General features: G+C 37.2%; 1 protein-coding gene across 1 annotated transcript in view; it reads right to left on the bottom strand.

The window, feature by feature from the left end:
• LOC136031345 (5-aminolevulinate synthase, non-specific, mitochondrial-like) overlaps positions 1–18,906 on the bottom strand; it is a 78,632-nt gene extending 59,726 nt beyond the window's left edge. The window contains exon 1 of the mRNA XM_065710836.1: positions 18,738–18,906. The gene's annotated coding sequence lies outside the window, so the exon portion shown is untranslated. The remainder of the gene's footprint in view (positions 1–18,737) is intronic.
• Between the last annotated feature and the right edge of the window lie 357 nt (positions 18,907–19,263).

The following is a 19,263-nucleotide window of genomic DNA, read 5'->3' as shown; positions in this document are numbered from 1 at the left end:
TTTACATATTTGACCAATGTTTCAGGGAACTTGTAAGTAAGAACCGGTTGTTAGGCTCGGTGATATGGGGTTTGTAAATTTTACTAGTTGGTGTACCCCGACCTTCGAGATTTTTGTTCCTGATTTCAGACTTCCGTTTTCGTCAAAATGGATCTCGAAGGTGAATGTAGATCAAACACGGCTTACAGTGCTGGATGTTGGACGTCCCAGATTCCGCATGTTTCAAAGGTGTCATGGAGGCAACCCGATCGAGAGACACAATAAATATACAAATAAGCCCAAAGTGAACCGATTCTTACTTACAAGTCCCTCTCCCGTGATAGGCATCAAGTTCACCGGAAACAAATAAATGGATACACCAAATAGCAAAGTTGCAAACCCCTCACCACTGAAGATGAATGTAGCCTAACAACCGATTATTACTTACAAGTCCCCCACATGTCTTACCACTGGAACCAGATTGGTTTTACCATCAAATACACTGGAAACAAATAATAGATACACCAACTAGCAAAACTTGCTAACCCCTCATTGCCGAAGGTGATTGTGATCTAACAGCCGACTGCTGCTCACAAGTCATCTACATGTCTCACAATTTGTATCGGCCTATTTTTGGTTTCAGTGTGTACCTCACTACTGAAGTTGTCAACCCCTTGAAACTTACTAACTGGTATACCTCATGAAGGAATTTTTGTACCAAAAAATGGATGACATATACTTTGATCAGCTCATCAAGAGGTATCTACTGCCGTCGAAAAAAATTCTATCTGTTTTAGTTCTAAAGTTGATTTTTTTTTTTTTTTTTTTGCATAGGCCAACTTTCTAACGTCACCACTTAGAAAGGAGCTGAGGATAAGCTCCAATTTCTTTAGCAATGAGATAACTTTTATAGTTTATTAGTCACACCTGATACCATTTCTCTACCGCAATCCCAAGTCCGAAAAACCGAATGATAAACTCAGCTGAAATCACGAACAGAAATGGGTAGAAATAATAGACGACAGCACTTTCGGACCCGTGGGAAAATGCCGCTTTTTTGCTTCTGTCAGTTTTTCTATCTATCACTCGAAGAAGATATATTGGCTGTAGGGCCGGATAACTGCCGCATATATTTAACATTTATAGATTTTAGTCCATCTTAAATTTGAAAGTGGTGCCTTCCTGCTTGCTTGCTAGAACGTAGCTTTCCACTCGAAAGCAGAAACATGGTTTGATGAAACGAAAGCTTGGCTGCACAACTTCAGATACTTCTCTCTGACATAGGCTATATAACTCGACTTCACTTCGCACACCATAATCTCTGGCTCGTGGACAAGCAGAAACCATCCTTTTTGTCCCCAGGCAAGAGCTCTGCGGAGCTTGCTTTGCAAAATGTAATGCCATAGTCATCAATCTGGCCTGAGGTCCACACTTTCCGTAAAAACCGCACAGGTTAGACCCTTACCAGTTTCCAGGAATAAGCTGAGATCGGCGGCATAGAAAAAAAAAACGGGACAAAACCAAAGTTTTGCTCTCGCAACACAACTACAAAATAAAATCACAAGACTAGTTATTGTTTACGAATAATAGCTCCTTCAAAGAGAGTGGGGCAGTCCCCTACCTCTCAAACCTTCTTAAAGGTTTAAGTGCATTTGTTTAATTTTAATTTTTTCAAACATTTTCTTTTGGATTCCATTTTGTTTATACATAAAGAAAGCTGGGTTCCAACCAGTCAATGGCCTGTCTGGTAAATGATACTAGCTTGATCTCCCGTGTCAATCTTGAATTTCATACTAAAATGACTAGCGATTCTTATCAGCTTTATCCATGACTAATTCATGGATGAACAGTTAATCACTTTGTTGAGTCCCTGAACTAATAATTAATTTAAGGAACAAAATTCTCTAAGGGAAGTAAAGAGCGAAGTTGAACCTTAAAACGAACAAAAATTAATGCTTCACAGTCTATCTAACATATATCAATAAAGCTAGTACAAATAAACCAAATAATCATATTTCTCTATGTTTGTAGGATTATAGAAAGCTAACGCGAGCAGGATAAAATGAAAACCTACAGGACATAATGAAGTAATTAATGAGCAAAGCAAGATTCTTTGAATTAACAAATCCTCTTAAAATAATGACATCTCATACCCTGGTAGTGGTCTCGCGGATCTGTTCGATTCATCCAATCATTGGATGTGAGGTTCAATCCCGGTCCGTGCCAGGGAACTTTATTTGTAATTCTCAATCTTTAATTTTTTTCATATATTTCAAATATTTTGAATTTGAGCTAGTACGAATAAACCAAGAAAACTATATAAATAAAAAAAAAATAACTAAACCAAGAGTATAGAAAACTAGCGCTCTACTGAAAACACACAAACCAAGCATAAAAAACAAGAATCTGGATTTATTAGTTAAAAGTGATTAAGTTGCCTGACAACAACAAACTAATCTATAAAGCTTTACATAGTCCTACACCAGCTATGATATCAGTAACTTTCAGTATACAGTTAAGATTATCTTAAAAACATAAGTATACAAATAAATACTTTTTTAGTAACGGCAAAGTCACTGAACAGCATACAGAAAAGTTGGATTGATTTATCAGGTATCATTTTGGTCTCACCAGCTATAATACAAATGGTGAGTAATAAACAATCTTTGATTGTAAGAAATACGCTTTAGTATTACTCAAAATGAAAATCAAATAAGCCATAATATGAATTCTGGAAGCGGTAATTTTTCTCTGTACAACAGAAAATTTAAAGTTATGATACAAATTTTAAGACTAGTCTATAGTCCTAGTACTATCAATATGGTTTCACTTCAAACTTGTCTACAATCGAATCATGACATGTCCTTTTCAGAACCAAAACGAGAGCCAATCATTGGACATTGCAGAAGTGCTACCAAATTAAACGAGAAGAAAAATTAAACAACAATCCTAAAATGCTTTTTTTTATACTGTAAAAAGTGTCCTTAATCGGTTTGCTTTTACTTTATTAAAACTCCTATTTATTTTTTGTGGTTTCAGTTAAGCGCTAGTTCTCTATAATCTTTTAAACATAGGGAAATATTATTATTATTTGGTTTATTTGTAGTAATTTTATTGATATATGTTAGATAGATTGTAAAGCAATTATTTTTGTTCGCTTCAATTTTCAACTTTGTTCTTTACTTCCATTTTTTATCTTTTTAGGGGGGAGGGCAGCCCCCTCATATACGGAATAATTTCTGTTCGTTTTAAGTTTTAATGTTGTTCTTAAGTTTCAGTTGAAAAATTATTTAATTTCTGACTGTTTTTCAAATAATCTCGATAAATCTATGATACACAAAATCTTGTACACCTTAACAGTCAGGCAAGAGTAATTATTTTTCTAAAGAAGGATTTTATGGTTTTCAAAACCTAAGCAAAATATTTGTATGTGCAATGTATTTCATTGAACGCCTCCCCCTCCCCCCTAATAAACACAAAAAACTTTAGAGATACAGGTATGGAATAGCAATAAAAAAGAAAAAGTTGGAAAGTAACCTGACAACTAGAAAAATATCACAGAAAAAAAAAACAAAAACAAATAGGTTCTTAGTGTTAGGCCTATGTTGTCTCTATATACGTTACACATAGTTTTATTCTGTCTAATAAACAGTAAGACAACGAAATATAATGAATAAATAAATATAACAATAAGCAATCCTTCTTCGAAGATACTACTTTGAGTGGTTCCAGAATCATATGCCTACACTTCTCCGATCCCTAAGTGGCAAGGAGTTGGGGTCCAGGGCGTAATTTGTTCCAAAAATAGTGTATAAAACATTTCACAATTCACAAAAAAAAATAACAAAAATAGAGAATTAGCTGAAAAGCAATCAAATATAACACCATGATTGATACAAAACCATGATTGAAAAAAAAGCCTGATTAAGAAACTAAACCCTTGCCATTCTGATCATGTTTGCAGCGGTAGCTGCAATCAAACAGTTCGTGGTAACGAACTGTAGTAAGGAGCGACCCGGCTCAATAGTAAACGAAACTCTAAAAAACGGAATTTCGATGCTAAAAGATATATCAAAAGAATCGGATTTTTATGCTGATTTCAAATATATAAGTTTCATCAAATTTAGTCTTTGTCATCAAAAGTTACGAGCCTGAGAAAATTTGCCTTATTTTGGAAAATAGGGGGTAACACCCCCTAAAAGTCATAGGATCTTAACGAAAATTACACCATCGCATTCAGCGTATCAGAGAACCCTATAGAAAAAATTTCAAGGTCCAATCTACAAAAATGTGGAATTTCGTATTTTTTGCCAGAAGACAAATCACGGGTGCGTGTTTATTTGTTTTTTTTTTGTTTTTTTTCCAGGGGTCATCGTATCGACCAAGTAGTCCTAGAGTGTTGCAAGAGGGCTCATTCTAACGGAAATGAAAAGTTCTAGTGCCCTTTTTAAGTGACCAAAAAAATTGGAGGGCACCTGGGCCCCCTCCCACGCTCATTTTTTTCCCAAAGTCAACGGATCGAAATTTTGAGATAGCCATTTTGTTCCGCATAGTCGAAAACCATAATAACTATGTCTTTGGGGATGACTTACCCCCCACAGTCCCTGGGGACGGGCTGCAAGTTACAAACTTTGACCAATGTTTACATACAGTAATGGTTACTGGGAAGTGTACCGACGTTATCGGGGGGATTTTTTTGGTTTGGGTGTGGGGTTCAGGGGAGGGGGCTATATGGAAGGATCTTTCCTTGGAGGAATATTTCATGGGGGAAGAGAAATTCAATGAAAAGGGCGCAGGACTTTCTAGCATTACTATAAAAAAAACAATGAAAATATAAACATGAAAAAGTTTTTTCAATCGAAAGTAAGGAGAAGCATTAAAACTTAAAAAGGAACAGAGATTATTACGCATATGAGGGGTTCTAAAAATACTTTAGCATAAAGAGCGAGGTATTTAGGAGGAGATAAACACTTCACTCTTTATGCTAAAAATTTTTTTAATAATTCCAACTATTTATTCTACGGCCTTTCTGATTCAGGGGTCATTCTTAAAGAATTGTGATAAAACAAGATTTAGTGTGAAGAGCGAGGTATTAACGAGGGGACCAGCCCCCTCATATATATAATCAAAAATATAAGAATATAAAAGTTTGTTACGTAAGTTAATTCTGAAGTTACGTATTTTTTTTTACTAATAAAAACGTTCGTTAAGAATAAAAGATCTAGGTGCCTTTTTAAGTAACCGAAAAATTGGAGGGCAACAAGACCTCCTTCCCCACCCCTTATTTCTCAAAATCGTCTGATCAAAACTAAGAGAAAGCCATTTAGCCAAAAAAAGAATTAATATGCAAATTTCATTTTAATAATTTATGTACGGAGAGCCAAAATCAGACATGCATTAATTAAAAAACTTTCAGAAATTAAATAAAAAAAACAAGTTTTTTTAAATGAAAGTAAGGAGCGACATTAAAACTTAAAACGAACAGAAATTACTCCGTATATGAAAGGGGTTTTTCCTCCTCGACACCCCGCTCCTTGCGCTAAAGTTTGATTCTTTCTCGCAACTCTACTTTTTAAAACAATAAAAAACTTTAGCGTAAGGAGCGGGGTGTCGAGGAGGAAAAGCCCCTTTCATATACGGAGTAATTTCTGTTCGTTTTAAGTTTTAATGTCGCTCCTTACTTTCATTTAAAAAAACTTGTTTTTTTTTATTTAATTTCATTAAGATCCGGTCACCCTTTCGTAAGTTACAAATACCTCAATTTTCAAAATTACCCCCCCCCCCTTCACCAATTCCACCAAAGAGAGCAGATCCGGTCCGGTTATGTCAGTCACGTATCTTAGACAGGTTTCTATTCTTCCCATCCAGTTTCATCCTGATCTCACCGCTTTAAGTATTTTCTAAGATTTCCGATCCCCCCAACTGCCCCCCCAATTACGCTTGATCCTGTTGAGATTTAAGATAAGAAATCTGAGTTACGAGGAGCTTCTAAATATGAAGTTTCATGAAGATCTGATCACTCCTTCGTAAGTTAAAAATACGTAATTTTTTCTTATTTTTCCGAATTAGCCCCCCTCCCCCCCCCCAATAGAGCAGATCCGTTCCAATTATTTAAATCACGTATGTAAGACTTCTGCTTATTTTTCCCAACAAGTTTCATCCCGATCCCTCCAATCTAAGCGTTTTCCATGATTTTAGGTTCCCCCACCCCAAACTTCCCCCAATGTCTCCAGATCCGGTCAGGATTTAAAATAAGAGCTTTGAGACACGATATCCTTCAAAATGTCAAATTTCATTGAGATCTGATCACCCGTTCGCAAGTTAAAAATACCTCATTTTTTCTAATTTTTCAGAATTAACCCCTCCCCCAACTACCCCAAAGAGAGCGGATCCGTTCCGGTTATGTCAATCATGTATCTAGGACTTGTGCTTATCTTTCCCACCAAGTTTCATCCCGATCCCTCCACTCCAAGTGTTTTCCAAGTTTTAGGTTCCCCCCTCCCAACTCCCCCCAATGTCACCAGATCCGGTCGGGATTTAAAATAAGAGCTCTGAGACACGATATCCTTCTAAATATCAAATTTAATTGAGATCCGATCACCCGTTCGTAAGTTAAAAATACCTCATTTTTTCTAATTTTCAGAAATAACCCCCTCCCCCAACTACCCCAAAGAGAGCAGATCCGTTCCGTTTATGTCAATCATGTATCTAGGACTTCTGTTTATTTTTCCCACCAAGTTTCGTCCCGATCCCTCCACTCTAAGTGTTTTCCAAGTTTTAGGTTTCCCCCTCCCAAATCCCCCCCCAATGTCACCAGATCCGGTCGGGATTTAAAATAAGAGCTTTAAGACACGATATCCTTCTAAACATCAAATTTCATTGAGATCCGATCACCCGATCGTAAGTTAAAAATACCTCATTTTTTCTAATTTTTCAGAATTACCCCCCCCCCCCCCTAGCTACCCCAAAGAGAGCGGATCCGTTCCAATTATGTCGATCATGTATCTGGGACTTGTGCTTATTTTTCCCATCAATTTTCATCCCGATCCCTCCACTCTAAGTGTTTTCCAGGATTTTAGGTTTCCCCCCTCCAACCCCACCCCCAATGTCATCAGATCCGGTCGGGATTTAAAATAAGAGCTCTGAGACACAATATCATTCCAAACATCAAATTTCATCAAGATCCCATCACCCACTCATAAGTTAAAAATACTTCGTTTTTTCTATTTTTTCCGAATTAACCGGCCCTCCACTCCCCCCAGATGGTCAAATCGGGAAAACGACTATTTCTAATTTCATCTGGTCCGGTCCCTGATACGCTTGCTAAATTTCATCGTCCTAGCTTACCTTGAAGTGCCTAAAGTAGCAAAACTGGGACCGACAGACAGACCAACAGAATTTGCGATTGCTATATGTCACTTGGTTAATACCAAGTGCCATAAAAATAGGGGGATGTTTCCTCAATCAAAACACACAATGTGCATGGAAGTTATCAAAAGGGAGCATCAGCAATATCTTAGGAACATCTTAGAGAATTAAGTTGAAACTTACAGCGCAGGTTGTGGGAATATTAAACTGTGCATAATGTAATACTTGTATGCTACTATTACTTCAACTTAAGCTAATGGTAAAAAGATAAAAAAAAACTCAGAGAATATTTAACTAAATTAGCACACACTACGTGCACTCAGGTTGTCAAATGAACTATCTACCAATGTCCCAGGGATTGCTTAGGGTATTAAGCTGAAGCTCCCAGGGAATATTGAGAAGGATGTAAAAAAACAAGAGCTAAGAGCTCATATGGCACTTGTGACGAGGTCGGAAGAGCCAAAAGCTCATATGGCATGAGCTCTAGCAAAACTCTAATAATCAATAGATCGATTTAAAAGGATAATCAGAGGCTTAATGTCGGTCGGGATTTAAAATAAGAGCTCCGAGACACGAAGTCCTTCTAAATATCAAAATTCATTAAGATCCGATCACCCACTCGTTAGTTAAAAATACAATACCACATTTTTTCTAATTTTTCCTCTCCCTTCAGCCCCCCAGATGGTCGAATCTGGGAAAACGACTTTATCAAGTCAATTTGCGCAGGTCCCTGACACGCTTACCAATTTCCATCGTCCTAGGACGTCCAGAAGCACCGAACTCGCCAAAGCACTGGACCCCTCAACTCCCCCAAAGAGAGCGGATTCAGGCCGGTTATGTCAATCAAATATCTGCGATATTTGCTTATTCTACCCACCAAGTTTCATCCCGATCACTCCACTCGAAGCGCTTTCCAAGATTTTCGGTTTCCCCATCCAACTCCCCCCAATGTCAACAGATCTGGTCGGTATTTAAAATAAGAGCTCTGAGACATGAGTTCCTTCTAAATATCAAATTTCATTAAGATCCGTTCACCTGTTCTTAAGTTAAAAGTACCTCAATTTTTCTGATTTTTCCGAATTAATACCCTCCCCCAACTTCCCCAAAGAGAGCAGATTCATTCCGGTAATGTCAATCACGTATCTAGGACTTGTGCCTATTCTTCACACCAAGTTTCATCCCGATCTCTCCACTCTAAGCATTTTCCAAGATTTTCCGTTTCCCCCTCCAACTCCCCAAATATCACCGGATACGGTCGGGATTTAAATTAAGATCTCTAAGACACGAGGTACATCTAAATATTAAATTTCATTAAGATCCGATCACCTATTTGTAGGTTAAAAATACCTCATTTTTCCAATTTTTCCTCTCCCCCCAGCCCCACAGATGGTAGAATTGGGGAAACGACTGTTATCAAGTCAATTTGTGCAGGTTTCTGACACGCCTACCCATTTTCATCGTCATAGCACATCCAGAAGCACAGAACTCGCCAAAGCACTGGAAATCCCCCCAACTCTCCCAAAGAGAGCGGACGAGTTCCAATTATGTCAATAGCGTATCTAGAACTTGTGCTTATTCTTCCCATCAAGTTTCATCCCGATCTCTCCATTCTAAGTGTTGTCCAAGATTTCCGGTTTCCAAGATTTCTATTTCCTCCCTCTAACCCCGTATGTCACCGGATCCGATTCGAAAATGGAGCATCTGAGACATAAGATCTTTTTATGTATCAAGTTTCATTAAGATCCGATCACCCATTCGTAAAATAAAGAAATCTCAACTTTCACGTTTTCCAAGATCTCCGGTTTCCCCCTCCAACTCCCTCAAATGTCACCAGATCTGGTCGGAATTTAAAATAAGAGCTCTGAAGCACAAGATCTTTCTAAATATCAAATTTCATTAGGATCTGATCACCGTTCGTAAGTTACAAATGCCTCATTTTTCTAATTTTTCTGAATTACCCCCCACCCCAACTCCCCCAAAGAGAGCAGTTCCGGTCCGGTTGTGTCAGCCACGTACCTTGGACTTGTCCTTATTCTTCCCACCAAGTTTCATCCCAATCTCTCCACTCTAAGCCTTTTCCAAGATTTACCCCCCCCCCCCAACTCTCCCAATGACACTGGATCCAGTCAAGATTCAAAATAAATACCTCAAAGTTAAAATACCTCATTTTTTCTAATTTTTCAGAATTAACACACACACCCCCAACTCCACCACGTATCTAGGATTTGTGCTTATTTTTCCCACCAAGTTTCAACCCGATCCCGCCACTCTAAGCGTTTTCCAAGATTTTAGGCTTCCCCCTCCAACTCCCCCCCAATGTCACCGGATCCGGTCGAGATTTAAAATAATAGTTCTGAGACACGATATCCTTCTAAGTATCAAATTTCATTAAGATCCGATCACCCGTTCGTAAGTTAGAAATACCTCATTTTTTTCTAATTTTCCTTAATTAACCCCCCCCCCACACACACACACACACACACAATCCCCACTAACTGGTCAAATCGCGGAAAGGAATATTTCGAATTTAATCTAGTCTGGTCCCTGATACGTCTGCCAAATTTCATCGTCCTAGCTTATCTGGAAGTGCCTAAATCAAACAGTTCGTGGTAACGAACTGTAGTAAGGAGCGACCCGGCTCAATAGTAACCAAAACTCTAAAAAATGAAATTTTGATACCAATAGCTACATCAAAAGAATCGCATTTTAATGCTGGTTTTAAATATATAAGTTTCATCAAGTTTAGTCTTACCCATCAAAAGTTACGAGCCTGAGAAAATTTGCGTTATTTTAGAAAATAGGGGGAAACGCCCCCTAAAAGTCATAGAATCTTAACGAAAATTACACCATCAGATTCAGCGTATCAGAGAACCCTACTGTAGAAGTTTCGAGCTCCTATCTACAAAAATGTGGAATTTTGCATTTTTTGCCAGAAGGCAGATCACGGATGTGTGTTTATTTGTTGTTTTTTTTCCAGGGGTGATCGTATCGACCCAGATGTCCTAGAATGTTGCAAGAGGGTTCATTCTAACGGAAATGAAAAGTTCTAGTGCCCTTTTTAAGTGACCAAAAAAATTGGAGGGCACCTAGGCCCCCTCCCACGCTAATTATTTTCCCAAAGTCAATGGATCAAAATTCTGAGATAGCCATTTTATTCAGCGTAGTCGAAAAACCTTATAACTATGTCTTTGGGGACGACTTACTCTCCCACAGTCCCCGTGGGAGGGGCAACAAGTTACAAACTTTGACCTGTGCTTACATATAGTAATGGTTATTGGGAAGTATACAGGCGTTTTCAGGAGGATTTTTTTGGTTTGGGGGAGGGGTTGAGAAGAGGGGGATATGCTGGGGGAACTTTCCTTCGAGAATTTGTAATGGGAGAAGAACATTTCCATGAAGGGAGAGCAGGATTTACTAGCATTATTTAAAAAAAAAACAATTAAAAGATAAAAGTGAAAAAGCTTTTTCAGCTGGAAGTAAGGAACAGCAATAAAACTTAAAACAAACAGAAATTATTACCCATATGAGGGGCTCACCTCCTTCTAATACCTCGCTCTTTACGCTAAAGTATTTTCGGTAATTTCAACTACTTATTCTACGGCTTTTGTGATTCAGGGGGTCATTCTTAATGAATTGGGATAAAATTTAAGCTTTAGTGTAAAGAGCGAGGTACTGACGATGGGGCGAATCCCCTCATATATGTAATAAAAACATGAGAATACAAAAGTTCTTTACGTAAGCTAATTTATAAGTTACGTAAATCTTTTACCAATAAAAAGATTCGTAAAAAATTAAAAGTTCTAGTTGCCTTTTTAATTAACCAAAAAATCGGGGGGCAACTAGGCTTCGTCCCCCGCTCTTTTTTTCTCAAAATCATTCGATCAAAATTATGAGAAAGCCATTGAGCCAAAAAAAAAATATGCAAATTTCGTTTTGATTATTCCTCTGCGGAGAGCCAAAATCAAAACATGCATTGATTCAAAAACGTTCAGAAATTAAATAAAAAAAAACAAGTTTTTTCAACTGAAAGTAAGGAGTGACATCAAAACTTAAAACGCACAGAAATTACTTCGTATATGAAAGAGGCTGCTTCCTCATCAACGCCCCGCTCTTTACGCTAAAGTTTTTTACTGTTTTAGAAAGAAGAATTGAGAGAAAGAGTCAAACTTTAGCGTAAAGAGCGGGGCGTTGATGAGGAAGCAGCCTCTTTCATATACGAAGTAATTTCTGTGTGTTTTAAGTTTTGATGTCACTCCTTACTTTCAGTTGAAAAAACTTGTTTTTTTTTTATTTAATTAACAAAACCAAGAGTGACAGACCGACAGAATTTGCGATTGCTATACGTCACTTGGTAATTACCGAGTGCAATAAAAAACAAAAGGTTCTGCTACTAGTACTACTACTATTATGAGTATTGCTACCATTGAGGCTAAAGGTATTAAGGTGAAACTTTCAGGGAACAGTTATGGGAATGTTGAACTAAATCAAGACACACTAAGTATATGTAGGTTGTCAAAAGAGTGTATCAGCAATATCTCGGGATCAGATTACAGTACAAAGCTAAAACGTTCAGGGTGTGTTGAGGGTGGTGCTGAACGAACCAAAAGGCACTATGTGCATGCTATTACTAGTACTATTAATAATGCTACTATAATTACTGATACTACCAAGGCTAATAGCCTAGTATCAAGGTTAAACTTTCAGGAAATGTTTAGGGAGAATTTGAACTAAATCAGATCACACTATGTGCATGGATGTTGCCAAAAGGGTGTATCAGCAATATCTTAGACACAGCTTTGAGGATTAAGGTGAAATTCTTTGGAAATTTTGAGTGGGATTTTGAACTAAATCAAACATACTATGTTTATGCAGGTAGTCAAAAGAAAGCATCAGCAATAACTTACAAAAAGCTTGGAGTATTAAGTTAACACCTTCAGGCCATGTTATGGGGGATGTTAAACTAACTGAAAGGCTTTGAGTATTAAGTTGGAACTTTCATGGCATGTTGATGTGGATGTTGAACTAACAAAAAGGTACTATGTGAATTTTAGCACCACTACTACTACTAATACCACTATGATTAATGCTGCTACTGAAACCAAAGGTATTAAGCTGTAACTTTCAGGGAATGTTGAACTAAATCAGAACATATTAGGTCCACACAAGTTGTCAAAAGGGATACTAGCAATATCTTAGGAACAAATTGGAGTATTAATCTGAGAGTTTTCGGGCATATCGAGTGAGATGTTGAACTAACCAAAAAGGATTATGTACATAGTACTACTACTACTGCTGCCACTACTACTATGATGACTAGCCTACTACCAGTACTGAGGCTAAGGGTATTAAGATGAAACTTTCAAGGAATGTTGAACTAAATCAATACCCACAACATGCATGCCGATAAACAAAAGGCTATATCAGCAATATCCCAGGAACAGCTTAGGGCATCATGTTGAAGATTCAGGACATTTTAAAGGGAATGCTGAAATAACAAAAGGCACTATGTACATACTACTAGGGGGGTACTTAATTAAATATGGGTCTTAAAAGGCTATGTCAGCAATTATAGACAGCGTAATAGCGCTGCCTATGTAAAGAGCAATGTGGGCATAATGCATTTTTTTTTGGTTTCTTTGTTTGTTTTAGATCAGAGTACTATAGAAGGAATTGTTGCATAAACTTCAGAAGGGACTCATTCAATTGGAAATTGAAAATACTAGTGCTCACTTTAATAGTCAAAAGTGAGGGGAGGGGAACCAGTCCCCTCAACCCATCATTTCCCCAAACACATCCACTCAAAATTTTGAGATAACCATTTTGTTCAACATAATTGAAAGGTCCAGTAATTATGTCTTTGAGGATGACAACCCCCACAGCCCTCAGGGCAAGAGTTGTAAGTTACGCCCTGGGGGGCAGATAAAGTTTTTATTGAAAGGGTGCTCGCATATACTTTGGAGGGGGCTCATTGGATTGAAAATCAGAATATCTAGTGCTCTTTTCAAGAGTCAAAGTGATCACAGGGCAACTAGCCATCTTCTCTCAAATCCTATTTTCTCCAAATGAATCCCGTAGAAATTTTGAAATAACTATTTGTTCAAAAAATAATCCAAAGATCATACAACAAGGCCTTCAGGGTTGAAACAACCACCCAAAACCTGGGGGCGAAGGTTGTAAGTTACGCCCTGGGGGAATGTAAGGTTTTTGTTATTAGAAGAGTGGTCGTGTGGACTTTAGAGGAGACTCATTTGATTGAAAATGTGAAGTTCTAGGTCCCTTTTAAGAGTCAAAAGCAATGAAGGGCAACTAGCCTCCCCCTTTATATCCTCTTTTCCCCAAATGCATCTGATCAAACTTTTGAGATAGCCATTTTGTTTACAATAGTACAAAGAGCACATAGCAATACCTTCAGGGTGGACACAACCCCTTAGAGCCCAGGGGCAAGAGTTCTAAGTTATGCTCAGTGGCATACAAGGCTTTTAAGAAATGGTTGATTGTATAAAGTTCAGATGGGAAACATTTGATTAGAAGTCAGAAGTTCTATTGCCGTTTTTAAGAGTCAAAAGTAAATGAAGGGGAACTAGCCCCTCCCACAAGCCTCTCATTCCTCAAAATACATCCAATTGTAATTTTTTATTATTTTTTTTTCCACAAAAAGTTTTTTCAAGAAGAGTAAAGAGCCCCATTAAAGGAGATATAGTCAAATTGTCTTCAAAGCATAAAACTACCACAAATCACCATCAATAAATAAATGAAACCCAAACAAACAGAAATTAAAATAAATTTACCAAGTCACACTTAAAATAAGCAAAAATTGACAAGAGTAGAGCTGACAAACCCTATACCTTCTCAAGACCAGAAAACAATTTGCACTTTACCAAAAAAAAAAAACATTTTAAATGTTTTCGCTTTTTTGACCTTTATAAACAAAAAATTATTACAGTTTAAAGAATGTCTATTAAACTGACAATCCATAGTCATTTGTTTTATATTTTTTTTTTCAGTTAGGTGCAGATTACAACCTCAAAAATCATTGTGTTAAGAAAATAAAACTTTCAAAAGGACATCTTCAGCACAAGTGAGGGGTATAGTCTGGTGTGTTTTCTACTTTGAACTATAATAACATAACAATATGTACTATAATAACAAAATCCTCACTCAGTGAGGACTATCCTACATTTAGAATTCTATTTTTTTTAACTTTCAGATACACTTTTAGTTTAATTGAGCCTCAGAAAGCCCTAATTCTTATGCAAGCTAACAGATGATAACTGGTTGGGATTAAATGGATCTTTTCTGTGTTAACACTCATGCAAATATTTCTAAGCTCATCAAAAATAAAAGAACAGACAAATTGAACCACCAGTTTCTGTTTGTTTTTAGTAGCACATCAGATACAGGCCTACCCAATATTCAACCCACCATCCAATGGAGCCTATTGAGATTCTTAGTTGAAATGGCCTCAAATGACTTAAATTGCTATATGTCCACAAATCAGTTGGGTCAGATGATTGCATCCACATTTTATACAAGAAGTTGCTGAAAAATTGCCAAGCAATTCTTCTAATTATTTAAAGTCTCCCTATGCACCAAATGAAGTGCCAACAGATTGGAAAACAGCATTACTCACACCTTTGTTCAAAAAAGGGTAATAAAGCCAGAGCAGAAAACTACCATCCCATAAGTATAACTTCTGCTGAAATCATGGAAAGAGAGGTAAATGACTATGTGGAGTTACCAGTGGTGCCCTGCAGGGTAGTGGTTTAGGACCTACCCTATTCAATATCTATGTAAATGATATTTTTCAATTACCTATAAATCACCTCACTCTCTGTGGTGACAACTCAAAGTTGTTTGGTGAAGTCAATTATGGTCAAGCAGATCTTGACCATATTCAAAACTAGGCAACAACATGGCATGTGAGCTTCAATATTGCCAAATGTAGCGTTATTCATGTAAGCAAGTTCAACCCAGGGTTCAAATATAAAATGATCAGCCAAGCTGCAAAGTGTGGATGAAAAAAGGGATCTTAGAATTGTTGGTTACAATCAGTGTAAATTCCATTCAAACTGCCAGAAGACTGTGTCTCAATTCTATTCAAACTGCAAGAAGACTGTGCCTCATGCAAACTCTGTCCTAACACTCTAAAACTACATCCAGTAGTTCTACCCTATGTTTTTATGAAGTTGTACAACGCCCTTGTCAGATCAGTACTTGATATTGGAATGTGCATAACATCACCAGGACACAAAGGTGATGTACAGCTTGTGGAAGGGGTACAAAGGAGAGCTACAAAGGCAATAACAAAGATGAGAGAAAAGCCTTATGATGAAGGAGCTGAATAATCAGCACTGGTTTACTGATGGCAAAGAGCTGGTATGCTTATGATATTTAAGCTTACATCACGAGCTTAAAACTACACTCCTGCTGTGTAGTAAAACATTAGAATAGTCTCTCAAATGCAACAGTTGCAGCACACAATAATGAAGTTTTCAAGAAGTAATTAGATGTCAAATGAAATGGTATTCCCTGAAAGTTCTAGTGGATACATTTGATGTTTGATTATTCAGATCATCAATTATGGAGCAATTCACAGATCATGATGGATCTTAATTTCCTCAAAAATGCAAATTAAGGTAATAAGGGAGTGAATTGCTTATTTCTTAAATATATCTTGCTTATCCTTTAACTTTATACTACCCTGATAAATATAATAAGGAACATAAGAAATTCAGTGAGAATATTAGCCCTGTTTTGATTGGAGTAGATATAACTTGATGAAAGGAATGGTTCCTTAATTACTTGTGTAGGTTTGCCTAAGTGATGTTATACATAAGTTGTAGACTATGCTATATTGTGAAAAGTTGTGCTGGGTGATTGAACTTTCCAGAAACAATCTTAAGCTAAAATTGTATCCTGAGAATATCTGTTGAAGTACTATAGGCTGTGTCAAAAATATTGTATCAGTTTAGCAGGTTACTTCACATAAGTGGACATGATAAAAAAAAACTATTTTTACTACACAATATGCCTAAAAATATATCTGACAGATTCTCTATGTATAAACCATTTTCACTAGCCATGCACTCTCTATTGTGCAAATTTATTGGTAATGGTGATCTTCCCCTACAATGAGCCTGCTTTTATAGCCAAAGGGGAGTGAACCACAAGTTTTTCAAGATATCAAGGATCACTCCAAGTGATACTCTAGGGTATTTCGTTTGGGGGGGAGGCAGTTGATCCCCCCACAATTTGTAGAAAATATCTATTATATAGGGCCTAGCTCAAGCCCCTTGACTATCTAGATATGGACCTCTCTTGCCCCCCAACAAAAATGCTGGCGCAGCTCCCTTGGTGACCCTTCATGACCTTAAATCAGATAGAATCTTGTAATTTATTCATTTAGGTTGCTGCATGTATTGTAGCAATGTTCCTATAAGGGACATAGTGTCACTTTGGTAAATATCTTCATTAACAGAATATTCACATAGCTGAGAAACAAATTTGCATCTACAATCAGAATTTTATCCTGAATCCAACTATGACATTTTTCCAATGCAAATTCAATTTTAAGCCCTTTACAGACCCTCAAAGATGATATGTTTTTCTCTTATTTTAGATATGGCTTATACATCATTGTTAGGCTAGCATCAAGATTGTTAAAACAAGTTTATCTGTAAATTGAAATGACTGACAAAATTGAGAATCAGTAAATGCATAGGAAATATAAAATATAGCCTAGGCTGTAGGCTATATTTGGAAAAGGCTAGAAATGATGGGATAGGTTTAGTTAGATTTAACCTACTCATTACCTTAAATTGCATTTACAGCAAGATAAGGTGGACTGCATCCTCCCATAGAACACCTTGCTGTTGAATTGATGAGGTGACACAATTAGTAGGTGTGATGGGGTGTGGCATCCCACTGGTACTTCCATTCAGCTCCACTCCAAATTGACTGCATTTTTGAAAGAATTAATTGATTCACCCATGACAGTCTCATTGGAAAGACTGTTCCCAGTTGAGAAAGCATGTACTGAGAAAAAGTTTATCCTCTCTCTGCATCTGGAGTGCTACTGTTGCAGCTTCATTGAGTGGCCACATGTCATAGTGGCAAGGGAGGGAGTAAAAATGGAGTTAGCCATGTTATTTTGGTGCATTTTCTTGACAAATTGACATCTTGTCTGTGCTGCCAGTAAACCAATGTGGGTATCTTCAGGCAACATAGACATTCAGGGTAGGGAAGCTGTTGGTGTGGGGCACAAAGCTTAGTTGATCTTCTCTGCATGCTCTCTAGGGCTGCCACATCTCTCTTATATTGAGGATTTGTAATGGGGCAGCCAAACTCCAAATGTGGTCTTACAAGAGCATTATATAATTTCCTTATTATCAGAGGATGGCATGATGATATGGTTCATTTGATTAGTCCCAGGGCTCTGTTGGCCAAAGCAACTTGTTGCATAGTGTGCTCATGGAACTTAAACTTCCTGTCAATGATCCCCCCTACGTCTCACTCACTCTCAACAGCCTCAACTTGGATACATGTGCTAGATTTATCCAGCATAATATATGAAATCTGATTGTTGTGGGAACCCATTTGAAGGACTTAGCATTTTGATGAGTTGAACTCCACCATCCAGGTGGAAGCCCATAAGGAGAGACTATGGAAGTCATTTTGCAGGGTTCCATTGGCAATTCTAATAAGTTTTCTGTCATTGGTGTAGAGAGTGATGGGGTTTTGTAGAACATCCTCACAATCATTAATATAGGCTATATAGAGAAGAGGTTGGGGCCAAGGATGCTTCCCTGGGGTACCCTTCTTATAACTGGTGCAGCCTCTGAAAATATGGGGTCTCTATCATCAGAGTAGACCATAACCCTCTGGATTTAGCTAATCAGAAATGATCCTATCCACTCCACAGTGTCAGCATGGACACCATATGCACGGAGCTTATGTAAAAGATATTTGTGGACAACTTTATCAAAGGCCTTGGCTTGGTTGAGTAGCAGGACATCAACTGCTTAACCTTGCTCATAAATTGAATCAGTGACCAAATCAACTAATGTATGGGAAATAAATAATATTGGCTATAGCCTATATTTGAACAAGGTTAGAAAGGATAGGTTAGGATAGCCTACCTACTTACCATCACTTTAAGGATTTAAAATCAAACTTTTATCAGAAGTAATTAGTATATACATAAAAGGCATACAAATATACAATACAGTGATCAGCATATTCACCTTGAGCCTGACTGAGTAATACAAGAATTCAAAAATTTAACAAATTAGCCAACTTAGTCTAGGCTAATTGTTTTTTAGGAGATGAATGTGAAAATAGGCCTAATCCTAGACTAAACAACGACCTTATAGGCTAGATTAAATACTCACTTTTCCCTCCTTTTGTCCTCACGTTTTCTTATGTTTCTCTCTTATGTAAAGGGTTGATTCTCCCTACTCGTTATCCTGTGATTTTTTTTTTCTTATTTGTTTGTAGGCAGAGTTGCCGATTCGATATAATAACTTTAGTAAAGTTTAACAAATTAACTTTTGAACCTGGAAAAATCCTTTAACTTTGTCGCTATTTTTACTTTATTTTTTTTCGAAATATCGTAGATAACTTCGAAGACCACACTGCCTTTCCATGACGAAAGTAAAACAGTTCAAAATAGGGATGAAACCTTTTTATTGACAGTGAATAGATATAAAATTATTTAACTGGATATTTCGAACAAATATACAGTGTTCATCATCAGCAGTAAAACTAAAAGACATGAATAAAAATGAACAAAATTTATACCTAATAAACTAATTACATATAGTTTATTGCTCTTATTTTTTTTCAATGCAACAGCGGAGGCAAATCTCTTTTACCTTTTCGGCTCCGGTTCATTAGAATTATCTGACATATTACGTA

Source organism: Artemia franciscana, chromosome 9 (genome assembly GCF_032884065.1).
Source record: "Artemia franciscana chromosome 9, ASM3288406v1, whole genome shotgun sequence".
Lineage (NCBI taxonomy): Eukaryota > Metazoa > Arthropoda > Branchiopoda > Anostraca > Artemiidae > Artemia > Artemia franciscana.
The sequence above is the reverse complement of the archived record's forward strand: the minus strand, read 5'-3'. Positions and strand labels throughout refer to the sequence as shown.